The sequence below is a fragment of the Gorilla gorilla genome, chromosome 17 (assembly GCF_029281585.2).
Source record: "Gorilla gorilla gorilla isolate KB3781 chromosome 17, NHGRI_mGorGor1-v2.1_pri, whole genome shotgun sequence".
NCBI classification, from domain to species: domain Eukaryota; kingdom Metazoa; phylum Chordata; class Mammalia; order Primates; family Hominidae; genus Gorilla; species Gorilla gorilla.
In genome coordinates, this window is record NC_073241.2 from 70,779,574 (window position 1) to 70,790,407 (window position 10,834).

The window sequence follows — 10,834 nt, forward strand, 5'->3', positions numbered from 1 at the left end:
GGAGGGTGTGTCTGTGCATGCACATGCCAACATATACAGGCAGAGAGGGCCTGGAGAGCCCCTCAAGCAAAATAAAGTTTCAAAAAAGATACATATGCACCTCTTTTCTACACTCAAGGCTATATCTCTAAAGAGTAAGCAATAAATACTTGGCAAACGTCTAAATAATTTCATGAATAACTTTAATATTAACAGCAGGCAATGAGTATATTGGACCTTGACCAACAGTGTAGGTTTATTAAAGCTGTCTTAATTTCATGTTTTTTTTATGTTTTGAATTTTAAGAAAGGGCAGAGGTTCTAATCCTAAGGACCTTCTGAATAAATGTTAATAAGTAAGCAGAGAAAGAGGCCATTGTATAATTGCTAAAAACTATTAAGAGTGAACTTCTAAATAAGCCTATGTAGCCATCAAAATCCACAATAAAAATATAAAGTGTCATTTTCTCGATTTGCCTATACAGTACATTTCTAATCTTGTCTTGATTCTGTCTCTAGCTAGTTGTTGATCTTCTTTATGGAAAACAATTCCTCTGAATGTCAATTTCCTCATTGGTAAAATAGAAATAATAATACTTGTTTCTTAGTGTTATGTGATTTCAAATGGTACAATGTGTGTATCTTTAGCAGACTATAAAATGCTGGACACATGTTGATCATCATGAATAGTAGTAATATCTCTGATCATTTCACTCACAAGATTGAAGAGAAGGGTTATTTCATAGTTTCTTAGATTTTAATCAGTTTCTAATGCACTAATTTCATGGTCATAAAATACTAGAGCTGAATGAGATCTTAGACATCATCTCATTCAAACTTCTTCATTTTTAAGGACCACAGAGTTTGTGGCGTGCTCAAAGTCAGACATCGACATGCATGGAATACAGATATTTTTAGGATACATATATCTGGAATGCAGGCTATTGTGAGCTTGTTAAATATTTCCGATAAGATTCTCTGACTGTTTCTAAAATCTGGCCTTAAAGAAAATTTCTGTAAACTGAATTTTCTGTTTACCATTAGTTCTTATAACACAAATTAGAAAAAAATGATCCCATGGGAACAGCAGCCGGAGACATCTTTTAAAGCTATAAATCCAATCCTCTCATACTCTTGCTTAAATCTTTCTATTGACCTTCGCTGGTCCTTATTATAAAAACCCCTCACCATCTCTTGCAAGGTTTACATGTTGTAATTCCTACTGGTTTAGACAAATTCATCTCTAATGAAACACCTCCTTCATGAATTACACTTTGACTCTACCTGCCTTTTTCATTTTCCTCCAAAATCTGAGGTTTGGGCTGTGATTTTTCCTTATATCATTGTATGGCAAACCTTTTGTCAGCTTAAGTGTCATCTCCTTAAAGAGAAACTTGTGACTGCCTCAGTCTCTTACCTGTTTCTCCCTATTTCACTCGTGGTGCTCAGCCCATAAGGAATGGTCTTGTTTATGGATATTTTGCATGTTTCAGATCAGCCTCAGCCACTGGAACATAAGCTTTATTAGGGCAGCAATTATTCTGTTTCTTATACACCATTGAATCCCCAGTATTTAGCTAGACTAGCCAGCACTAACTACATATAACAGGAGGCACTTCATAATTAGTTGTTGAATGAAACAATGAATGGATGAATGAATAGATAAATGAGTCCGCTACTGTCACTTTTGATATGAAAGAGGCTAAGGTGATGATTAGGATTGCTTTCACAGTAGAATGCAATACTGACCTGATCAAAACACTTTGGCAACCAGGACTGTGTTGGAAGAATTCTGTGAAGAAGGATTGGCACTTGATTGCAAGATGAAAGAACACCAAAGACAAACTTCACTGGAATCAGAACTTCACAGGAAACTAGGCCTCAGTATCAGGTAGTCATTAATTGTATGAAAAATAAAAATATTTCAAGCACTATATTCTATGTATATAGCATACAGGAGAGTTAAAAAGAAAAAAGATACATAAGACACACCCTTTGACATAAATTTCATACATAAGACACACCCTTTGACATAAATTTCAAATTTGCTTTGTGATATAAAGTATAAATGTAAAACAAATTGTGTGAGAGTGAGTCAGATGGAAGAGCTAATAGGTGCTCTGAATTTGAGAAGTGTTACCAACTTGCACACTGGTAAGGTTTTATTTTGAAAGAAGGCTATTAAGTCATCTGCGTTCATCATTTTGGGAAATAAGGGCTGTTGGGACCTCCTGATACTTATTTTATTCAGATACATAGAAGCAGAAGTGTCCATTTTCCTTTATTTCACCATACAAAAATATATCCTACGATTATCCAAAATGACAGTGGAAACCATGTAGGTACAGGACACAGAGCTTGTTTGTGAAAAAACTGAGACATGGGCAATCTGTGTGTTTTATGGCTCTTACATTACCTTTTGGGGTTTGCTATCTCCTGGTCCATTTGCAAATGACAGGACTAAGGTGTTCAGATGTGTTTAATTGTAGGTGATCAATTAACAGTGTGAATGAGACCAGAATGATTTCCTAGCTAGAGTATGAGTAAAACTAAGTCTCCTTACAGCTTTCTTCCACTAGACTGCAGTTGGTTATACTTCACATGTGATAAAGAAATAGTAACAGAGATACAGTAGAGTATAATATTTTAGCCCTTTCCTCCAATATTATCTTGGCATGTCTATCACAAATGGGGCTGGGTTGCTCTGGAAGCTTCTGTCAGAGATCAAAGCTTCAGGTCCCCAAAACACTATATCCGGCAGAGGACAAGCATCCACAACTGTAGGGTCAGGGCCCAATTCTGCTGGCTTGGGTTCTGATGACCCTTTCACCTTTGCAATTTTGTGTCCTGCCTGCTAGATCCAGGTAAAACATAGCTTGGTACAAAAGTGATTGCAGTTTTTGCCATTACACCAACCTAATACATAGTCTTCTTTACTTTGGCTCAGTTCTATGAACCAACACTTTTCACGGTATTAGGTATCAGTGGTGTTCATCAAATATGTGGGTGGTTAGATGAATGAAGGAATGCTTGGATTTATTTGCAACCTGGCCTATAAATACATACAGTATCTGTCAGATAATTTTTTTCCTAAGCTACAATCCCGCTTTACTTTAGAAATCTGGGGAATAGCTGAAACATAGATATTGGAATGACTTGAGGCTTGGGTTTAATGCCCGCTCACCACTGCTAGCTTTGAGATCCTGAACAAGACCATCAATATCCATGAATCTCGGTCTCTCTATTTTTAAAAAGTAAGATCATACATTTACTTTCTTCTGTTAAGACCAATAAATGAGATACTGTATATAACATACATTACTTTTCTTTTCCTGGCTATTTTGACAGGATTTTTTTACTCCTTGGTCTTAAAATTAGACTTCTGTTTGTTGGTGGTTGGACTTTATTTTTCTTTTCCCAAATCTAAGATTGTATTAAAGTATCTGATGCTTTTATCTATGCATAATGTTCTGTTGCTATTTTTTTTTTTCTATCGCTGACCTCTGCTGGGGGCAGGAAGCCAGGCAAAGCACTGGAGTAGGGGAGTCGTCTTATCCTGCACCTTAATATATATAGCAACATACTGCCTTTTGGTATAATACGTCATGAATAAATTTGAAAATGAGATTTTATTTAAATTATTTTCTATTATCCGAATTGTAACATTCATTTTGTAAAAAAAAATTCCCACTCGTCACTGTTTATTGTTCTCTAAAATAAAACTGTAAAATTGGAAAGGTGGTTAAGCTATTTATTTTAAAGCTAAGACTCTCTCATCATTCATATCTTTCCCCAATTTCCATCATTCTATGACTCAGGATCTTTCTCCTTATCACTTTAACACGGCACCCAGGCTTGGGGGCCATGAAAAACCTCATCGCGTCCTGGACAAGAGCATCCGTATCTCTTGGCAGCAGAACTGGGTTGGACGGTCCATTATCTGAGAAGGAGAGGGGAATGAGCACAACATTTAGAAAAGCTACTGTGGCAGACTCCGTGCAAATCAAAGATTTGTGGAAATGATCACATTTCTACCGCTCTCCTTCCCTCCACGGCACATTCTGCTCATTAATTCATTAATCTTTTTACCACCCCTGCAGCGAAGGCAACTATTATTAGCTTGGGTTTTTAGATGGAGAAATAGAACTAAAGTACAGTGAAGTTCAGCAACTTGCCCAAGATCACAGTGGGAGACATTGTTGGGAGTGGGATCTGAGCCCACGCATTTTGTCTCCCAAGTGCCTGCTCTAACACGGAGAAATCCCCCACCTACCCTGTCCATTAGCATAATGGTTAAGAGAAGCTGTCATTTTATTTCCTGGAGTTGCATTCACCTAAGCTGCTGAACTCTCCTGAACACACATACAGTTGAGTTGTTCTAACATTTACACTGCCAAACGTCTGCATAATTCCTCCCTTTTCCTTGTCTAACTGTCAGCAGCTGCCCTGCCTGACAGAATGCAGCCACTTGGTCAGGAAAATATAATTTTGAAAAAAAAAAAAAAGTACTGTTACTTTTCAGCCCAGTGCTACGAAAGAAGCATGATATTGTCACCTAGTGAAACAACTTCTGAAAGGAAAGGCATATCATATTATTTTTACGCACTGGTCCTCTCTGTGCATCCTATCCCGAGGTGCAAATGACATTTTGGTTTATCACCACGATGCTGATGATGAAAATGATCTGACAGTCAAGATGTTTGGCCTGATCAACTTGTAACCTTTGATTTGATTTCAGGATACCTGTAGAGATATAGATCAGAGAGTAAACCACTGGGGGCTGAGGGCCTGCCATGTGCCTACCACTGTGCTGGGCTCACTGATTGTCACAAAGCCACAAGGTGGGTACTTCTGCTGTAGTTACATAACTGAAGAAATAGAAATCTTGAGAGGTGAGTTAGACCCAGATTGCTCAGCTACCAGCTACAGCCAGGATTTGAACCCACTTCTATCTAAATCACTCTAAATCATGTTAAATATATATATATATATATATTCACATTTTCATATATATTCATATTTCATATATATTTTCATATATGTATGAAAATAAGCAATAAGCATGTATCAATGATATTTACTTTTATTTCAGCTGAACTCACCTAATAGAATTTTTACTTCTGAAAGAGAGGGCCCTTGCATTAGAAATTATTTGCTGAGCATGAGCAGATGGCTGTGCTGGGTTATTGGGATTTTGTGGATGTGTACACAGTTGATTATCAGGTCAGATTGTAATAACTGTTATTCTTGAGGTAGAAATGAAATGCACTAAAAGTGAGGTATCCCAGCCTAGACTGCTGAGTAAATGAATCTAGAGGCTGGATATGTGGAGAGGAATTTAGTGTTTGGGTCTATTAGAATCAAGGTATCCAAGTAGACAAATGTGTATTCATTACCTACCAAGTGCCAAGCAATGTGACAGGTCATCTCTCCATTCAGAAATGTTGAAACAGCTCAGAAGGAGGAGGTGAGTTGTTCAAGTCACTAAGCTAGCTAGTGACCAAGCTAAGGCTGAGTCCATGTTCTCCTGACTTCTCAGCATAATTGTCACTGGGTCTCAGGGTTTTGTCCCCTACACCACACCTAAACTTTCTGCACATCTGCCAACCAATTAGAAACCTTTCTCCTTTCTCTATCTTTCCTCTTTGCTTCTCTGATAAGCATACTGTGAGAGGAAGGATAATTAGTCCTTCCTGGAAAATTGTTTCTAATTTCATATTTAAACTTGGCTGAAAAAGTTACTAAATGTAGTGATTTTCAGGATATTTATTTGGAAAACACATTCAGAAATATTTATACACCTATTATGCTATTTAGCATTTAGATATGAAACAAGCACCATTGTAACTGCAACTTCAGTTAAGAAAATACAGTAAGTCTTTTTCAGCACCTCAAAAGTTCCCATGCCACTCTTTCCTTTCCTGATAAAGGTAACCATTATCCTGACATACCAAATAATTCCCCCTATTTTGTCTCACAAACCTAATGTTGAACAGACAACACACCAAAATACTTGTACAATACAATTCTATTCATAAAAGTCAAAAGATAAAACTCTCTGGCTTAGAAGCATATACAAGGGTGGCAAAACTACAAAGAAAAATAAGAAGTGATTTTTAAAATAATGTAAATCAAAACATGCCCTCTCTCTGCTATAGTTCATCAGCAACTTTTCTTTACCATAAAATAAAATTCTATTTCCTTACTCTAACCCAGAAATGTGTGTGAAATCTGGTGCTGCCCACTTCTCTGACTTGACCTCAATGCATGCTCCCTCTCTAGCCTTTGCTTTCCAGAAACAACTTCAGACTGTTCCAAAAACAGAGCAAACTCACTGGGGCCTAGCGCCTTTCCCAGCCACATTCTGAGGACCTTCACGTTGTTGGTACCTGTCACTCAGTTCTCAGTTTAATGTCTCTTCCTAAGAGAGGTCCTCTCCCTCCACCTCCCATCTAAATTACCTTCTATTCACCTTCCTATATTTTCATCATAGCATTTATCATTACTTAATATTTTGTGTTTTGGTTTTTACCTACTTTTTGGATTATGTCTGTGTGACTCCACTAGAACATAATTTTCATGAGAGAAGGACCACCTCTGTCTTGTCTGATGCTGTTTTTTTTAGCAACAAAAACATTGCCTGACCCGTAGTAGATGCTGAATAATGCCCGTTGAGTGAATAGTCAAAGAATAAATTGTCCCGTTTAGACTGCCATAGGTTAGGCTTTATGTCCCCACCCAAATCTCATCTTGAATTACAATCCCTGTAATCCCCATAATCTCCACATGTCAAGGGAGAGACCAGGTGGAGGTAACTGAATCATGGATGTTGTTTCCCCCATGCTATTCTCATTATAGTGAGTGAGTTCTCACAAGATCTGATGGTTTTATAAGGGGCTCTCCCCACTTCACTTGGCACTTCTCCTTCCTGCTGCTTTGTGAAGAAGGTGACTTGCTCCCCCTTTGCCTTCCACCATGATTCTAAGTTTCCTGAGGCCTCCCCAGCCAGGCTGAACTGTGAGTCAATTAAACCTCTTTCCTTTATAAATTACCCAGTCTTGGACAGTTTTTTATACCAGCATAAAAATAGACTAATACAGATGGGAATCAAACATCAAGAATACATACATGCTTCATTGAATTCTGAGCTTTGGGCTGAGAGCTGGCCAGTGAGAAGAACCAGCCAGATGAAGAGGACAAGGAACACTCTCTAACGAACTTTGCGCCAGAGGTGAGGCTAGGACATGAAATCTCGTCTTAAGATTCACAGGCAAGTAATGGATTCTACCTACTTTTTATAAATCTCAACCCCACTCCCACCTTCTCGGTTATGGAAAGAAGCTTTTGATTATACCATCCCCTGCCCATTCTTTCTCTCCTCGCACACCAATAACAGGGAACAGGGGGAGCTAAGGAATAGAAAAGGAATGTGAGAACTCAGCCCAGGTGAGCTGGGACTTTTGAAGACTCATCCTTCTCCGTGTCTAGTCCTAACTCATGCTGCAGCCGTCACCCAGCTGTGTTATCAACGGACCACAGGTCCCATTCAGGGTCAGGTGACCTTGTGAAGCAGAAATAATATGTCACAAAGATACAGTGTAATAAAAGATGCGTGCAAGGCTTGGCTGGCAAGCCAGCTTTTCTAAATAACATTCTGATTGCATTGGATGCCTCAGCAACCCCTCTATTCTTGCTGCTCAGGCACTCTGCAGCCAATATATGCACTGGATGATGAAAAGCCGAGGGACCCACTGGGCAAAAACCAAATCACATATCGGCAACATCGGCAAAAGAGCATATAAAGCAATCCTGTTAAATATTTAGATGTGTAGGGCCCCAGAGCATGACAAACACTCAACTAAAAATGTACTTTTTTTAAAACCAGGAAACTTCAGATTACAAACCACTGTAATATTGTGCATTTTAAAGGAGAGTGCATCTAAGAAGGATTTGTTGCATATTGACCTATGAGATTTAAGTCATCGCCACCAAATCACACACTGGTCTGGGACTGGGCTCATTGAATCACAGAATTAATCCCATACATTTACATTTTACTTCTTTTGTTGCAAATCACTTTCACAAGCATTATGTTGTTTGATGCTTGAAACAAAAACCCATTGAGATAAGTTTATTAGCAAGATTATTTGATCCTTTACTCAGGACTAGGCAACAGATTATGCACTAGGAAAAATACAAAGAATAATTCACAATTTGAGAAAGAGGACACATGTAGAAATAGACAGATATTATCTCCTTGAGGGAAACTATAATGAAATGAGCATCGGAAGCATATCTAAGATAAAAGTAGAGTTTAACAGCAAGAACAAGCATTCATCATATGCCTGTTATCATCAAGAAACAGTCCCAGGTTTTAGGCTTACAACTGACACCCTACTCTGACACCCTATATTTGTGCTCAGAGCACAAATGAAAAGATAGAACACTTCAATAACAGAATAATTGTAAGTAAATTAATATAAGTAAGTGCCCACTGAGAAATCCAAATTATGAACATGTAAGCATTTGGAAGAAGATAGGCTAAATAGAAGAATTATAGAAGAATTGGGTTGTGGGTTAATATTTGAAGGAAAGGTGATACAAGGATAAAAGTGTGAGTCTATGTTTTTGACAGTGTATTAAGGTGTTTTATTAGTTGAGGGCTTACTTTTCACAAGGAGAACAATGTGAATTTTCAAGGATTACAAAGCTAACCAGTTAGAACCCAAATATATGGACTTCCCTGCTACAAAACGCTACCTCCAAACAAGTGACATGATCTGTTCATTGCAGAAATGATAGTCCCACTGACAAAGCAGGAAGCAGGAAATCTCCAGGGCAGGTAGGTGGGGATCCTGGATGAGGTATCTGAGCTGATTTAGAACATCAATAGGAGTCAGCAAGAGAAGACATGGAGTAAGGGGATTTCTGATGGAAGAAAGAAAAAAAAAATGAAAGAAGAAAGTCTTCCATGTGTAAAGTAGGGTGCCTTCCTTTTGGTAGCAAGTACTATCCAGGCACTGAGCCCAGCAGGGTCTTCATCTCTCTGCCTTTGCGACAATGTAAGGAAGAAAGGTCACAATGCACAGCCCACCAGGAGTGAGCGCTGCAGGAATCCAGAAGCAAGGGTCAACACCGAACAGAGGAAATTACAGCACAGGTCCTCCCATGGCCCCAGCCACAGGGGCGAGTCCTGAGGACTCTGCTTGTGACAAGATCCCAAGGATGCTGCAGCTAGGAGCAGAGCTGAGGCCTCTGTGAGGCTCCTGTCCTCACCAGTCAGAACTCCCTGGGAAGGCCAGACACACTGACCCCACTGTGTCCTCCAGGCCACACACTTGATCACACTTACCTGGGTCCAGAAGATGCTGCCCTTCAGATTCTAGTCAAGGTCAAAACAGAGGTTTAAGAATATCTGGGAACTGAACTGACAGCAAATAATGAAGATGAAATTGATATAAAGCCTCAAGTATAAGTACATTTCTTCAGCCTTCTGTATTTTTCCTTTATCCTCTTTAATTTTCTTTGATGGTTCTTGAAGGTTTGGCCAAATAATTAAGGTTAAGTATATTAGGTTTCATTGAACCACTTTTGTTCAAAGTTAAAAAATGATAGTTGTACTTCTTGATCTTCTCTTACTGAACTGGCTAAAGCAATGCTTTGAAGAAAAGGAATAGTCTGTAGCTATAGCTCACCATCAGGGACAATTACTCACTGAAACTTTCTTTGAAGAGAAACCCTCAGATGATCTCACCTCTTATGTTATTGATAAGATATTCAGAATAAAAAAAAGTGAATAACTCATGTAAATAAATGTGACACTGTTATTTTTCCCCCCACTGTAATGTCAGAGAAACAGTTACTACATGGACACTAAGTGCAAAAGAAATAAAAATTAAGAAAAATCTGAGCAATCCATTCAGTTGAGCATCACTAAGTACATCAGAAGACACAGATCTGGGCACTAGATTCACCACTTCTAAGTTGTGACTTTCTTAGAATCATCACTGTTAAATGTGGATAGCCTAATGGGAGCAGGTCAATTATGAAACGTGTATGCATGATCAAAGTATGCTGAAGGTCTCCCACAACCACCAGTGTAGTTATTGCTAAGCTATTAAGCCAAGGCCCCAGTGTTAACAGAGCCCTGCCTAGACCCATACAGGAATGACGACTGACCGAGACATCGGCTAGGTTAGTTTAAGACAAAGAGAAAAACTAAAATTGTGTATCATTTTTACCTGCACGAAGAAAAACAACTTCTGAAATTGCCATTGTAGAAAATAATGTAACCATCTCTTCAGACTGGCTTTCGTTTCTTTTTTCTGTCTGAGGTTTTTCTGAAAATGGATTATTCAGGCAAGTGAAAAAGCAAAATAAACAAATAAATAAATGAATAAATAAACACTGCTACTGTTTTCAAATTACAGCAACTACCATGGCTGTTAGTAACCTTGATCAGTGCTGCCACACTTCAGTAACAGTATCCCATATACTTCCTTCTTACCAGAAATCCTTAAAGTATGGGATGCATATATATGTATATATAATTTTTATCAGAACCTTCAAAACTGCATTTATGAGAGAGGAAATCTGCTATATGAATTTGAGGTTTAGTTCTCCTGGCAAAAACACAGGAAAAAAAATAAATCCTAAAATACAATTGTGACAGTATTGTTAAAAATATTGAATCCAGTTGACGTCCTTTCTTCTGCCTTTTTTTCCCAAGCACTGGGATAGGATATGGCTGTTGAGTCTGTCAACTGGAAAATTCTTCCTAAAGGGCAAAATGCAACATTATGGATCACAGTCAACCAAAAGGGGAAAAAATAAAGTAGAAAATTGTCCTCCAAGCT

General features: G+C 38.4%; 1 long non-coding RNA gene across 1 annotated transcript in view; it reads right to left on the reverse strand.

Annotated features, from left to right (window-relative positions):
* Nucleotides 1-10,380, reverse strand: part of LOC134757397 (uncharacterized) — a 42,503-nt gene extending 32,123 nt beyond the window's left edge. The window contains exon 1 of the long non-coding RNA XR_010131282.1: nt 10,220-10,380. This is a non-coding gene — a long non-coding RNA (uncharacterized lncRNA). The remainder of the gene's footprint in view (nt 1-10,219) is intronic.
* Nucleotides 10,381-10,834: the final 454 nt, after the last annotated feature.